The following is a 14,891-nucleotide window of genomic DNA, read 5'->3' on the forward strand; positions in this document are numbered from 1 at the left end:
TGTTGCTGTTCCCACTTTTCTCTTCCTTTCTCTAAGCTGGATCCACGAGTTCTGGTTCATGCTGCTGGACCAATATGATTCCAGGTCCATGTATTTGGATCCATGATTATCTCAATTTCTTTTCTTTTCCCTTTTTAAAACTTTATTACTTACCTCCTTTCCCAGTTTGTGACTATCTGTATAAAATGACTATTCCCCCTTACTAGTCTCTCTCAACCATCTCTTTTGCTTAACTATATTACCTTCTTAGAAACTGTCTCCTTTAAGAAATTCACCATCTAACTGCTTCTCCAAAGAACTTAACCTGTGAACTTGTAGTAACTTGTGCAATCTTTGAATTAAAGTCCAAGGCTTTATTAGCTCCCTGAGATAGAGAGTGGTGAGTTCCTCATAAAATGAACCTATATAAATTCTGAAGTCCCCATTCTCCAAGCCCAGTTTCTCTTACTTTCAGTTAAATATATATATATATATATATATATATACATATATATATATATATATATATATATATATATATATGTAAAACAATAACTCATGGCCTGGGAACTATTGCCACAATGGCCAAAGGAACCTCACTTTTAGCTGACCTGCAAATGTATTCTTGCTATTTTTTTAAAAAAATACACCTAATGGAAACTTCTATGTCAGCAAGGATGCTTATTAAACCCCAAGCAAGGGAAGTGTTTAAGTAGGAAAAATTCTTGAATAATGCACATTCTTTCCTTTACATCATGTATAAATAAATATATTTGTTGATAAAGAAAACAGATTCTTTCCTTTGCCATACACTTAGTCTCCTGGCACAAAAAACAAAAACACTTTCAACAAGTTATATACTGCAGCTCAGATCAAGAACCATGAAGTTGGGGCTTTTAGTGAAATCTACTGGAAAAACTTCTTTTTCATAGTGGTTTAGGATTGAAGAAGAAAATCATTCTTAAAGTTTCATAAGGTAAACAGGTAATTTAGTCACAGAAACTTCAAAACTCTTTCTGAAATAGTAGCTAGCAAAGATGTAAGCTAAGAACCAGAAGGCATGACCAGTTAAAGGACTAATTTATGAACAAACCATGGAATAACTATACAAATAAGTGCTGACTTTAAAAATAGTCTTTTTCTTGGCAGACCAGATGCCTAATATAATGATGCTGCTGCTGTTACTCTTATTTCTGGATTTCTTCTTAGAGATTCTCTTAGAAACCTATGAGACCTTTTTTTTTTTGTCCTCAATTGTGATAAAACTTCATCCTTAAAAGAGGGTTTGACTTCTGGAAAAAGATGAGGATTTGGGAGAATATTGATTAAGGTCAGTGAATAAATAGGACAAAACTGTTGGGATGGGACAATTGTTAACAAATTCAGCAGATTGATTTTCTTAGGTGTCTCAAACTGGCATTGAAATCAGTCTATTTAGAGAAGTTAAATGTTTCAAATAATCAAGGTAGTGTAGAAACATAGTTTCACAAGGTACCAATTTTAAGGGAAAATATTCCTGTGGAGTTACAAGATTTTTAAAAATGTTTTGTTACTTTAATAGTCATATTTTGCATTTTATATTGAACCTAAAAGGGCATATTTTTCTTTTAAGTTCAGTTCAATTCAATTCTGTAAAGAATTCAGTAGGAGGTACTGAGAACACAGAGATGACAAATGACATAGATCATCACAATAGATACTTTTAAAAATTATTTGCTCTGATAAATAATTATAAAGTCTTTCTTCCTAATCATGCCACATATTATAAGCAATTGACAAGAAAGAAATTGAAAAAGAAGACTAAAATTATTTTTAAGACTAAATTATGGCATAGCAAATAGAAGAAGTAGCCTTGGAGTTAGAAAGACTTGGGTTTATGTCCTCACATGTACTAGCTATGTGACAATTTTCAATTTACTAGACAGTTAATACTCTAGACAACTTTATTAATGTAAGTTAGAGAATAGCTGCAGATCAACATTGGTAACTTTCTACACCAGAACCAAAAAGCAAAAAATAAAAAAAATAAAACCTTACTCTAACCTTGTAGAGGTCATTACAAAAGCTTTTGTTATAATTCCTTTTGCTAATAATGCATTTGTAGAATGAGGTAGAAGGAAGGAAGAAGGTGACAGAAAGGTCATTGAGAAAATACTTCCTTCTTAGTGTTTTAATGCTCCCAAACTTACCTAGATAACTAGACTTACCCTCTCATATCATTTACTAAGGGTTTTTGGCAATTTTGAAATTTTATCAATTTAATTCAGGAAACCTTTTTTTTTTTCTGCCAAGGGCCATTTGAATATTTATAACATCATTTGAGGGTTATTAAGTCAAACATCTAATTAAATTACTCTCTCAGTTTTATCAAAATCATTCAAGAGTCTATGAAAGACATAACAGAAATAGCCTCTGATCATAAACATCAACCGATGCATAAAACAAGGAGATGTCTGGTTACCAAAAGTAATTCCATTGAGATGGGAAAGTCACTCAAATGTAAATTAAAGAATTATATCCCAGATATTACCATTTGGAGATCACACTGGGAATGCTCCCTCAAATGTTGGGATGCTACAGAGGCCTCTGGAAGAGACAGCTAGGTAGATAAGAGTGCTCAGTATAGAGTCAGGAAGACTTAAGTCAAAAATCCTGTCTAAGACACTTGCTCTTTCTAACAGTGGTGAATCTTAACATTCTGTATGTCTCAGTTTCCTTATTTGTAAAATAATTGGACTTGATGGTCTCCAAGGTCCCTTCCAACTCCAAATCTATGCTTCTATGAAGAGAAAGCTATAAGTTTTCAGTGTTTGGCTGATAATCCACAAAGGAAACACTATTAGAAAATTCCTATTTCCCAGATAAATCCTATCCATCAATATGTATACACATATATACATATACAAATATGTTAAAATATATGTATATACACACATATATGCATGGGACAAAAAATAAAAACAAACAAAAAACAATAAAAAATACACAATAATTTGCATCTGAATTTGAAAATTACATAGCTCCTCCAAAGATCCTGTTTCCGTGGAAACAAAGGTCCATTTTTCTTACCAAACAGCCTACCTATGGCAGACAACTGTCTCCAAATACTTAAAAATGAATACCACATAGAGGTTAATAGAGAGTATGGGCAAGATGTAAAGTTTAAATAATGCATAATTCAAGAGAAAGGAGAGATGTCCTCAAAGGAAATCTATCATAGGTAGGTCATGTGGCAAGAACGAGAGTCAGAGTGGACCACTGATACCATATCAATATCAGGAGAAACTAGGGAATGTCTCCAGCTCATTGAGTGAATTCTGGTGACTTCCTCTGCCTCGACCCAGGCATGGGTAGAGGCAATTAATCATTCAATAAATAAACAAAGGAATGAATGGACAAACAAACAAATAAATAAATAACATCACAGATCCATTTGAATATTTTTGGAAAACTTCATTAGGTATTTTTTGACTATATCACAAAATTGATTCAACCTGAGTTTGCCCCCCCCCTTAAAACTCCAAGACATTGTCCTTGTTGCTACTTGTCTAGCCATATCTCCACCCTATTATTGTATACTTCATTTTACTCCAAATGGAGGAATTTACGTTTATTCTTGATAAATGTTAAAAATTCAATATAAAAATCTATGTGGCAAATAGCTTCTGAGCAGATCTTCCCAAAGGAATTATTTTTTAAATTCAAAATTACATTTGCTTTTTTTTGTTGTTGGTCTTTCACAGTTAACTGCTGTTTATTGTAACTTCTAAACCTTCAGGCATCATTATCCATCTTAATGATAATAACATAAACAATAATAGCTAGCATTTTTGTAGTGCTTTAAGGTTAATAAAGCATTTTCCACACAACAATCATATGAAACATATGTAATAAAAGCACTCATATCTTTACTTAATAGATGAGTAAAAACAAAGGCTCTGAAAGCAACCTAAGTATTCAAAGTCACACAACAAAAATATCGGAGATCCCTAATGGTATTAATGATAACAAAAAGATAAAAATACCAAAGACTATACCTCATACTTATAATTACTCATATTATAAAGTCCTTTGAGTTTTTAAAATGCATAATGCACTTTCTTTATAACAACCCAATAAATAAACACAGAATTAAAGAATCTAAGAGCTGAAGGAAATTCAGTTTTTTCAGACCAACAGAATCTGAGCAAAAATTTCCTTCCTAAGAAGGTTGTGTCCCAGTTTCTATTCCACACAGAGTTCTGTAAATCCACTTGCAATAGGTTTTTGACATTTACATTTCTTTGCCACTTTTATCAATAGTGACATACTTGTAAATCAGACTATTTCCCTATGACCTAATAATAAATAGTAAGTATTACCTGGAAACCGCAAAAATCCAGTATATAAGAAAATTGCAAAACCAGGCAAAAGCACTATGTGGAAGTAGCACAGAATCTGAATTCAGAAGACAGGATTTGAATCACAACTCTAACACTATGTGGTCTTCACTAAGTCACTGAATTTCTTTGGACCCTAATATCCTCATCTGAGTTGTATAAGTTCCCTTCCACCTCTAAATCTTTTTTTTTAGATTTTTGCAAGGTAATGGGGTTAAGTGGCTTGCCCAAGGCCACACGGCTAGGTAATCATTAAGTGTCTGAGACCGGATTTGAACCCAGGTACTCCTGACTCTAGGGCCAGTGCTTTGCCCACTGCGTCACCTAGCCACCCCACCACCTCTAAATCTTAAGGCTTGCCAAGTATGTTTAAGGTCTTCCTTTCTCTTCTCAAACTTTGGCAGAATGAGATTTTTCTACAACTGTTGACTTCTATATTAAAAAAAAAACTTATTTGTGATAATGGCTCTTTTTTTGCTCAAAACCATGCAAAGACTCCTTATTGACCAATGAATAAAATAAAAATCCCTTTGCCTTGCATTCTTGGTTCACTTTAATCTGGTAGCTTTACAGTAGTTACTTCCTGATACTCTTTTCCATATCTTCTATATTGAAATCAAACTGAATTACTCATAGTCTCTCATATACATCTCATGCTTTCCTGACTCTCTAATTTTGCTCCCACTTTTCCTTCTGCCTTCCCTTCACTTTTACCTTGTTGAATTTCTTCCTTTAAACTCACATGTCACTTCCAGAGAATTTCCCGAATAACTCCAATTAAATATTTTCATAGAACTTTGTCATATACTATATAATTATTTACGCATAGATCCTGTCTCTTTACTAGACTAAATTTTGCAAAGGCAAGGACTGTTTTATTTAATCTTTTTAAGCTGGTACCCAGCACAGAGCTCTTCATTTCATCAAGTGCTTTACTAAACATTTTCAAAAAATATTTGCTCAAATTCCATTAAAGAGTATTATCTCCATGTCCTACTGCTGCAATGTAAATAGAAGGTTAAAGTGACTATGATGATCCTATTATTCTTAATCCATTCACATTTCTAAAGTTGAAATAAACATTTCAAAACCAAAGGTGATACCACTAGTGTCCACCAATTGTGTTTGTAGATTTTGTTCTTTGAAATACAATTTCAGCTATAACTTCATGTTAGCAAATTTACTGATCTCAAGTCAGGGTCCTATATCAAAACCCTGGGGTTGTAGTATGATGTTTATGCCTTAATAAGTACTAAAATAAAATATTTTCTCAAGTAATTAGTTTGTATTCAGATTCTGGGACTTTTCATTTTTCTTTTTTTATTCCTTAAGGCTAAACAGGATCCAATAATAATAGATAACATTTATTAATACCTACCATTTGCCAAGCACCTTGCTAAGCACCTTACAGTTATTATCTCATTTAACCTTCACAATATCTTTGGGAAGTAGATACTAGGATTATTCTCATTTTACAGATTAGGAAACTGAGACAGAAAGAGCTCCAGGAACTTGCCAAAAGTCATTCAGCTAGTCAGTATTTGAGGCTGAATTTAGATCTTTCCGACTCCAGGTTCCATGTTCTATCCTTTGCTTAGATACCTCGATGTCCTTGAGTTCAAAGAAAAAAAGTCATATACTTGTTCCGTGTGTGTGTGTGTGTGTGTGTGTGTGTGTGTGTGTGTGTGTATTTCTTAAATTTCCATGCACCTATGCTAGTGAAATTGTCCCCTTTCTTTAAGATTTAACTCTGGTGTCACCTTTACCCCATTGATGAAAGTCAATTCTTCAACTAGGTGACACAGTCAAGAAAACACAGGACCTGGAGTCAAGAAGATCTAAATATAAATCAGAATTTGGAACTTACCACCTGAATGACCCTGAGCAAGTTATATTTAACCTCTAATAACTCAGTTCCTTTAATTGTAAAATGGAGGTAACTGCATCTACCTCACAGGGTTGCTGTGAGGATCCATAGAAATGTTTGTAAAACACTTAGTATGGTGCCTGCAACAGAATAGTCACTTAACAATTCCTTCCTTTCCATTTTTCTTCCTTAATTTTCTCTTAGCACCTTGTAAAACTGCATTATAATTCTTATAATCTATCATATTGTCATTGATGCAGACTATTCATTTCCTCAGACTGACTACTTAAGGATTAGGACTGAGGGTACTGAAATTTGAGACTGACTTCTACCCAGTTTTTAACAAAGGAACATAACATTGGAAGAAATGAATCTTATCAAAATGAAGACAATATCTGAAATGCTGTATTGGTCACCAAATTTCAGGAAGGATGCCCATAAGCTTGGGGGTATTCAGATATGGCCAACTAAGCTAGCAAAGTGACCATTCCATGGGGAGATCAGTTGAATGATCTGGGAAATTGGAAGACTCAGCCTGGAAAAGAGAGGGTAGAACTCTAAGGAATGGGAGGGAGTTACAAAATGGCAAATTTAGGTAGAAGGAAAAGAAAGAAAAAAAGCTACTTCCTAACAAGGTGAAATTTGAATAGATTTCCTCCAAAATAAGTGTTTCTTCTCACCAGAGTTATTTTTTTTAAATCAAAGGCTGGGCAATAATTTGTCATACATATTATCTTTCAAAGAAAATTACTGTTTAGGCATGATTTAGGTATAATGTAGAACAGATGACTATTGAGTGTTCTTTTTAACTCAAGATACTTTATAATTTATGAAACTTTCTTCCTGTATTGTTTTGCCCACCCCTTTTACCACAGTGCCATGCATATGATAGGTATTTAATAAACTTGTGACTAATCAAATTGAATTTGAAAAACAGATACCTTCAACTCTCTACAAAGGTACCAAGAACAGGAGAATTTTTAATATTGGTCATCTTTAATGTCAAAACTGTTCTCTATTTAAAATCAAAGTTAGAAATTGGTGAAATGTTTTTTCTCTCTTTGCTTCCTAATAAACAACCTACACAGACTAGCCTAAAACTAAAAATTACTCTCAGTAATTATAAACATAATTATAAATAAATATAACTATATTATATATAATATAAGCATATATGAACAAAGTATATAAATATTAAAATATAAAAATTATAAAAGTAAAATGCGGATGTGATAGATCTCAAATATCATAGTGGTGTATTTCATATATCTGTCTCTCTCTATATGTATTTATATCAGCATAGTTAAGGGGTAGAGTGATTAACACCTCTCCTTTGCTTAATGTCAACACTCCTCTCCCCACCATACATACTCTCTTGCTTAATTATCTTTTTATAAATAAATAAAATCTGATTTCTTTCTTTGAAAGCAATTTTCAGAATGCTGATTAAAATCGAGGTTTGTGATCATTTGTTTTTGATGGACCAAAAAATTCTAAGTACCTAATATTTTATTTTTCAAATTAAACAGATTTACTATTATTCATCCTAGCCTCTTAACTGAAGAGAAATTACTTGAAAACAAGTCTAGGTCTTGTTTTGTGCTTGAATGGCAGGGAAGACTTATATTTCCTCTTCTGTACTAAGTACTGTGAGAGGGCTGACTCTGTCCCTTTGTCTATGAAAAACACAAAACAAAACAAAACAGCAACCAATAATGCTACACTAGCTAACCTTGATATATCATAAACTGTTTGCAGCAACCAGCCTTGCACATGTTTCCCTTCTCAATGTATTTATTAGCCAGATTTTCTTTTTAACAGTCATTTTTCTGAACTATTTATTATATGCTATTATATATATAATATACATTATATATCATATAACATACAATATATAAATAATATAATAATACATAAATATTATATGTGTATCTGTTATATGGTATGATCATATGATTGATATGATATTATGCTGCACTATTATAGAATCTCAGAGTGAGAAGGGACCTTAGATGTCTGAACCATACCTGAACAGTAACCTCTCTACAGCAGTCCCAATGAAGAATCCTTTATGGCTATCTGAAAGTTAGGGGTACATTGAGGGACATTCCAATACCTCTGAAGACAAAACATTCTACTTTTAAAACAGATATATTTGTTGGGAAAGTTTTTTATGCTATTAAATCTAAATTTGTCTCTTCCTAACTTCAATACTTTCGAGGTCAAGGATAACAAGTCTATTCCTTTTTTTTCATTTTAGGACAGACGTGTTGACTCTCCATAAGTATGGTAGGTCCTTCAGGGTGGAATAAATGAACTAAAGATCCTCAATACTGTTTTCATCCCTAACTAATGAATTATTAGAGGATGACACATCTAACCTCCACTGCCCCTCCCAAATGTCCTATTTTCTTCCTCTCCTGGACAATTTGCCATTCTTTCTATTCACAACTCTACAACGCCTCATGACATTTGCAATGTTCTTTCTATAGCTGAATTGAAATTTAATCTCCTTTTCACAGCTAGTCCTGGCTAAGTGGAGGCACCCCACTCGACTCCTTAAACTTGTTCTTTTATTCAACTCCAATGGAGCTCACTTACATTCTTTACAGAGGGTAACATACGATAAGTAATTAGCTTTCTAGTTATATTTAACATCTTGCATGTAATCACCTTGTCTTATTAGACCCTGTATATTAATTGCACTGCAATTCAAAATACAATTAAGCAAGCCCTTATTAAAACATCAAAGTTGATATCTAAAGCAAAGGTTACCCAAGGTTACTCTCTAATGTTTCATCATTCTGTACCTAGTACTTCCTGAACTTTATCCCCTTTAGATTGTAAGTGATTATAGGCTTGAAATTTTACTAGATTTGTTGACTTTGTAAAAGGCTGAATATAGTATCATATGCATCATGGCCCTTATTAAATTCTTTCTGATAAACAGAATCTTTAATGGATTGGTGTACAACATATTACCCAAACACAGGCAGATTCATAATTAATCTGGTTCACAATTACTCTGAATACACTTCATTTTATAAATATAAATATCAAAATAAATGTTATCTTTTCCATATTTATGTCACCCCATGCCAGCCATATTCACTTCAAAACTGGACCAATCCTTAACTCCCCAGACAACTTTTTCACTGTGCCCTCTATGTATCTATAGGTCATTCCTCTCCCTACTTCAGCTTCTTTTAATGTATTGTTTCCCCCATTAGAGTGTGTTAGCAAATTATACGTAACAGACTTGCAGTTTCATGTAGAATTATGTTTTTTCTATTGTACTTTGCTATGACCATATTTGTTTTCTTAAGCTCAGAATAAAATTTTAAAAATAAAAGTTTTTAAGGGCAGAGATTGTTTTTTCTTTTCTTTTTTTAAAATTGCATTTATTTAAGGCAATGGGGTTAAGAGTGACTTCCTCAAAGTCACACAGCTGGACAATTATTAAGCGTCTAAGGCCACATTTGAACTCAGGTTCTCTTGACTCCAGGGCTGGTGCTGTATCCACTGTGCCACCTAGCTGCCCCTGATTGTTTTTCTTTTTGTTTGTATTTTTATTCCTAGCAATTAATACAATATCTGGCACAGTAAGCATTAACAGTAGCAGTTAAATGCCTGAGCTTTCCTCTATCTATCTATCTATCTATCTATCTATCTATCTATCTATCTATGTAGCTATCTATCATCTAACAGATCATGTGACTGTCACAATGCATTTTGAGGGACTTTCCTTCCCATTTCCACACATGGGCCCCACCATATGTTATGCCATACATATAACAGCTACTGAAGAACAGCTATTCAGTCTTTGACCATTAAACAAAGAGGACTAAACTTGTCCATAAGTGCATAACAGTCACAATTTTGATATGGTTAACTCCATAAGCCATAGGACTATAAAAATTACTTCTACTAGTGTGCAACATAATACAGTGAAAAGTATTCTAAATTTGGAAACAGAGGATCAGAGTTTGAATCTGCTACTTACTACCTACTTAACTTCTCTGGACCTCTGAACTTTCTATACCTGTAAAAACAAAGATTGAACTTTACCTTTCCTCATTAGCTCCCATGGTTTCAATGATCATATATCTATGCTGATGAGTCTTGCCCATTTATCTACCAAATTCTTTGTTTACCTCTAGTCTTGAATCTCCAACTGGCTATCCAATGGACATCGTAAACTCAAAATTTCCAAAATTGAACTTAATATCTTTCCAGCTTCTCTTCTTTCTAACTTCCTTATTAATGTTAAGAATCCTACCATCTTCCCAGTTACTGAGATTTACAATTTAGGTGAAATCCTAGCCTCCTCACTATATCTTAATCCCTGTAACTTATCTGTTGCCAAAGGCTGTTGATTTTACTTATCTTATATGCCTCCCATATAGCATCTCTTTTGGCCCTCTGACTCTGCCACTATCTTGGTACAGTTTCTCATCACCTCACAACTGACCTAGCAGGATAGCCTGCTGGTTGGTTTCCCAATCTCACTCCAATCCATTGTCCACTCACTCTCTGCTATCAAAGTAATCTTCCTAAAGTCTGACCACATCATCTCCCTACTATATGAACTTCAGTGGCTCCCTATTAGTTCAGGGTCTAATAGAAAAATGGCATTCAAAGTCCCTCATAACTTTACTTCCTATGCCCCCAGATAGACAGATAGATAGATCCAATCTTTTTTATAACAAATATCCCTTCCTCAGGATCTAGTGATTGAGCTCCTCACTACACCTCACAAAATATACTCCATCTGCAAATTCTAGGCATCTTCATTAGACTCTCATTCCTCAAACCCTATACTTCTTTATCTCTATTTCCTGGATTACCTTCAGGTAATCCCCACCTTCTACAGGAAGTAATTCCCAAACTTCTATTCAGCCTTCAGGAGGGGCTTCCACCTGATATTTTGTTTCCATCTGGAAACTTCATTTTAAGAAGAATGTTCAAGCTGAACAGGTCTTCATTCTTCTTAATGTTAACACTCAAGATTCCCTGGACTTTCTCTATCATTTCATTCCTTTCCCCACCAAGTACCTGGATACCATCATCTTTCCCCAGCCACACATTTCAGTTTCCCTTTATGTTTTACCTTCTACCATTAGAATGTAAGCTCCTTGAGGACAGGGACTTATTTTATTCTGTTTATGTCTGTATTCCCAGGACTTAGCCCAATGCCTGGGCTAACAGAAAGCACTTATTTGGCTTTAGAATCATTGAACGTTTCTGGACTTTAGAACTTGTCAATGGAGTAAAGAAACTGATGAGAAAATTTGCCTTTTGATGGTGCGCACACAAAACTAAGTTGTAATTTATTTCCAACTATCCTGTTTTACTGTGTGTGTGTGTGTGTGTGTGTGTGTTTGTGTGTATGTATATGTTTGTGTTTAAATAGAGTTGTTATAATCTAGATTAAGGCACCAACAGGACAGATGATACTGAGAAAGGTTGGAAGTCTAGACAGACTCTTAGAGTCAGGTATAAGTATGGTGCAAAAACAGAACAAGAAAAGGGACTTTTAGTCTCTGCATGACCATCCAAGTTCTGAAGATGGTTATAAAAGTCAGACACTTAGTTCAAAAGGAGAAGGGACAAATGGAAGGGAGAAAGCAGTGTCATGTAGTGGAGAGAGAACTGACTTGCATAAAGAAGTTTAATCTGGGCTACATTGCTTACTAGGTCTGGGAAATATACTTAAATTCCTTGTCCTCTGTCTGTAAAAGGGGGATAAAAACATTCATACTACCTAACTTCATGCAATATATGTTGTTGTTATATTATTTTTATTATTATTCTTATGAGTAGTATCAACAAAGGTTCCAACTGAGCCAGAGAGTAAAAATTACAAATATATTGCATAGAACCTTTGGGCAGTAGATTATCAGTCCCTTTACTTTTACAGAGCTGATGTTGATTTAATTGTCAATCCTTGAAAAATATTGTGTGTGTTTATGTCCTGAATATATATACATGCAGCAAAAGGCTGTATGTCTTCTCTCTGATCCTGCTTAATACTCTCCAGTGGCACAATGGAAAGGCAGAGTGGTACAATGGAAGGCAGAGTAGCACAGTGGAAAGGCAGAATGGCACAGTGAAAAGGCATAGTGGCACAGTGGAAAGGCAAAAATGGCACAATGGAAAGGCAGAGTGGCACAATGGAAGGCAGAATGGCACAGTGGAAAGGCAGAGTGGCACAGTGGAAAGACAGAGTGATACAGTGAATGGACCTAATCTTGCCTCTGCCACATTGTAGTTATGATCACTGCTATCTCATTTAATCTCTCAATGTCTCAGGTAATTCTATAAGACCATAAATTGGAAATCAGCTGCTAATTAGAATTGGTAGAGGGAGCTTATTGAACCATGAAATAATAGGTCAGAACCAACACACACACACACACACACACACAAACACATAAACATACACACACTCAGATAGGGGTAGAAGAAAAAAGGGAGAAGTTTTATAGAATATGAATATGAATAGAACCAAGAGAATGTTGTACACATAACAACAGCCAATATTTTCCTAAAAACAACTTGAAACAATTAAGTCATTTCAAGTACTGTAAATACCCTAAATAATCAAAACCACTACAAGGACTATGAAGGAAAATACCATGTACATACAGGGTATATGAATGTGTGTGTGTGTGTGTGTGCGTGTGTACACACGTATATTTGTGTCTAATGGCAGCCTTATCTAGGACAGGGTGGGGAGGGAGAAAAAAAGCTCACAGCAGAGAACAAAAGAAAATTTAGAAGGAAGCATAGAAAACAGGGTAGTTTTGAAAATTATGTGTAGTTATTTAGTTACTAATTTTTCCAAATTTAAGTAAGCTGTGTGAAATGGAAATTCATGGTTTTATATTGAATCCTCCTTTTTTATGTTGGGCTGTGTACATGAATATGTTTTTTTATTTTTGTATTTAATTTCAAAATGAATTTTAAAAAATACACCCCCTCCTCATTTATATGCATATATGTGTATGCATATAGGTACATATACACGCATAAAAGAAGATGGATGTAAAAATTCATCTCAAAGAAAATTAAGTGGGTTTCCTTTAGGATAACCCTTTTTTCCTCTAATCCATGACTTCATTGATTACTCAGATATGTACAATCAAATACTAACCAAGCTTTAGTAACATTTTATTCTTGATGACTTGAGAGTCATCCAGTAAAATAAATCATACCAAGTACATGTTGGTATGAACAAAAGATGGAATTCATTACAAAATACAACTTTTCTTGTCTCTGACATAAAAATGTATATCCACACAATATTTCTAATTTCAGAAAGATTGTTGCTTCCTAATTTTTTTTTTTTACTTTGTTCTCCCTACTAACCAGAAAAGAAATTCATCACATGAGAGCCAAACCAGGAAACTTTCGGGGGAACTGGACCCGTAACTCACTATGCCTATTGTGTTGGTAGTACACATGCTTCAGTATATGTTTCCAATTCTGATTATTATGGTTCAGTGAAAATTAAGGTAGGCCCCAGGGTTCTGCTGCAGGAATGTTCTGAGTACCAGGTACGTCAGCCATGCCAATTAACCCAAGCCAGAAATCAGACTGAATCTAAAAGAATTATGCTATGGGCAAATACATTTTGATTGAAACCTGAAAATATGACATTATCCCACTACTAGCAATCCCTAACTTAAAAGTAGTTTGTGTTTCAAATGTTTGTTGTCAAATTAGTTATTTGGATAACTATTTACCAGGAAGACATTTTTCTATCCTTAAAAACAAATTATTAAAATGGTGCTTAGGTTCCCCCCAAAACCATTTAATATACAACACTGTGTCACCATAATATGAAACTAATAGAAATAGGGAGCTACTTAGAGATTATTTTATAGATGAAGAAACTGAGGTTCAACAAGAGGAAATGAAGACCAAGCTTAAAACTCAAATCTTCAGACTTCTATTTGTTCTTTTGGTCATTCAGTCATATTCTTCTTTACATGACAAAGATACCAAAGTTTGTCATTTCTTTTTCCAGTGTATCCCCATTTTACAGAGAAGGAAGTCGAGGCAGAGTTAAGTGAGTTGCTCAGTTACTAAATGTGTTTGACCTCAGAACTTCCTGACTCCAAGCCTAGTGCTCTATGAACTATGGCACCACATACCTACTCCTTGGACTTCTATACCAATGCACTAAAAGTATCACTGAATCAGAATATAGTCATTTTCCATTCACTTCAACCTTGCATTTATTAAGCTACTTCTATGTGGCTGACAGTGTCTCGGGCCCTGGGGCAAACAAAGAAAAAAGTGAAATAGTCCCTGCCTTTTAGATTGAAAGGAAATAATGTGTACTTATATAAGTAAATGCAAAATACAAAATGATTTCTTTAGGTATATTATTTTAGGTGGCCAAAATTAGGTGGCACAGTGGAAAGAGCCTAGCCCTCAAGAATCAAACTTGAGTTCAAATTTTATCTCAATAATTACTAGATCTGTAAGATTCTGGGCAAGATACTTAACCTTTCGGTGCCTCATTTTCCTCATCTGTAAAATGAGATTGATAACAGTACCTACTTCATGGAATTATTGTGAGGGGTAAATAAGACAATATTTAAAGAATTTTGCAAAGCTTAAAGGCTAGCTACTCTATAATTAGGGATAACTAGATG

General features: G+C 34.2%; 1 protein-coding gene across 1 annotated transcript in view; it reads right to left on the minus strand.

Annotated features, from left to right (window-relative positions):
• The window catches only part of OTUD7A (OTU deubiquitinase 7A), a 414,523-nt gene that overhangs the window by 163,540 nt on the left and 236,092 nt on the right, over positions 1–14,891 (minus strand). The window lies entirely within an intron of this gene.

Source organism: Macrotis lagotis, chromosome 4 (assembly GCF_037893015.1).
Source record: "Macrotis lagotis isolate mMagLag1 chromosome 4, bilby.v1.9.chrom.fasta, whole genome shotgun sequence".
Lineage (NCBI taxonomy): Eukaryota > Metazoa > Chordata > Mammalia > Peramelemorphia > Peramelidae > Macrotis > Macrotis lagotis.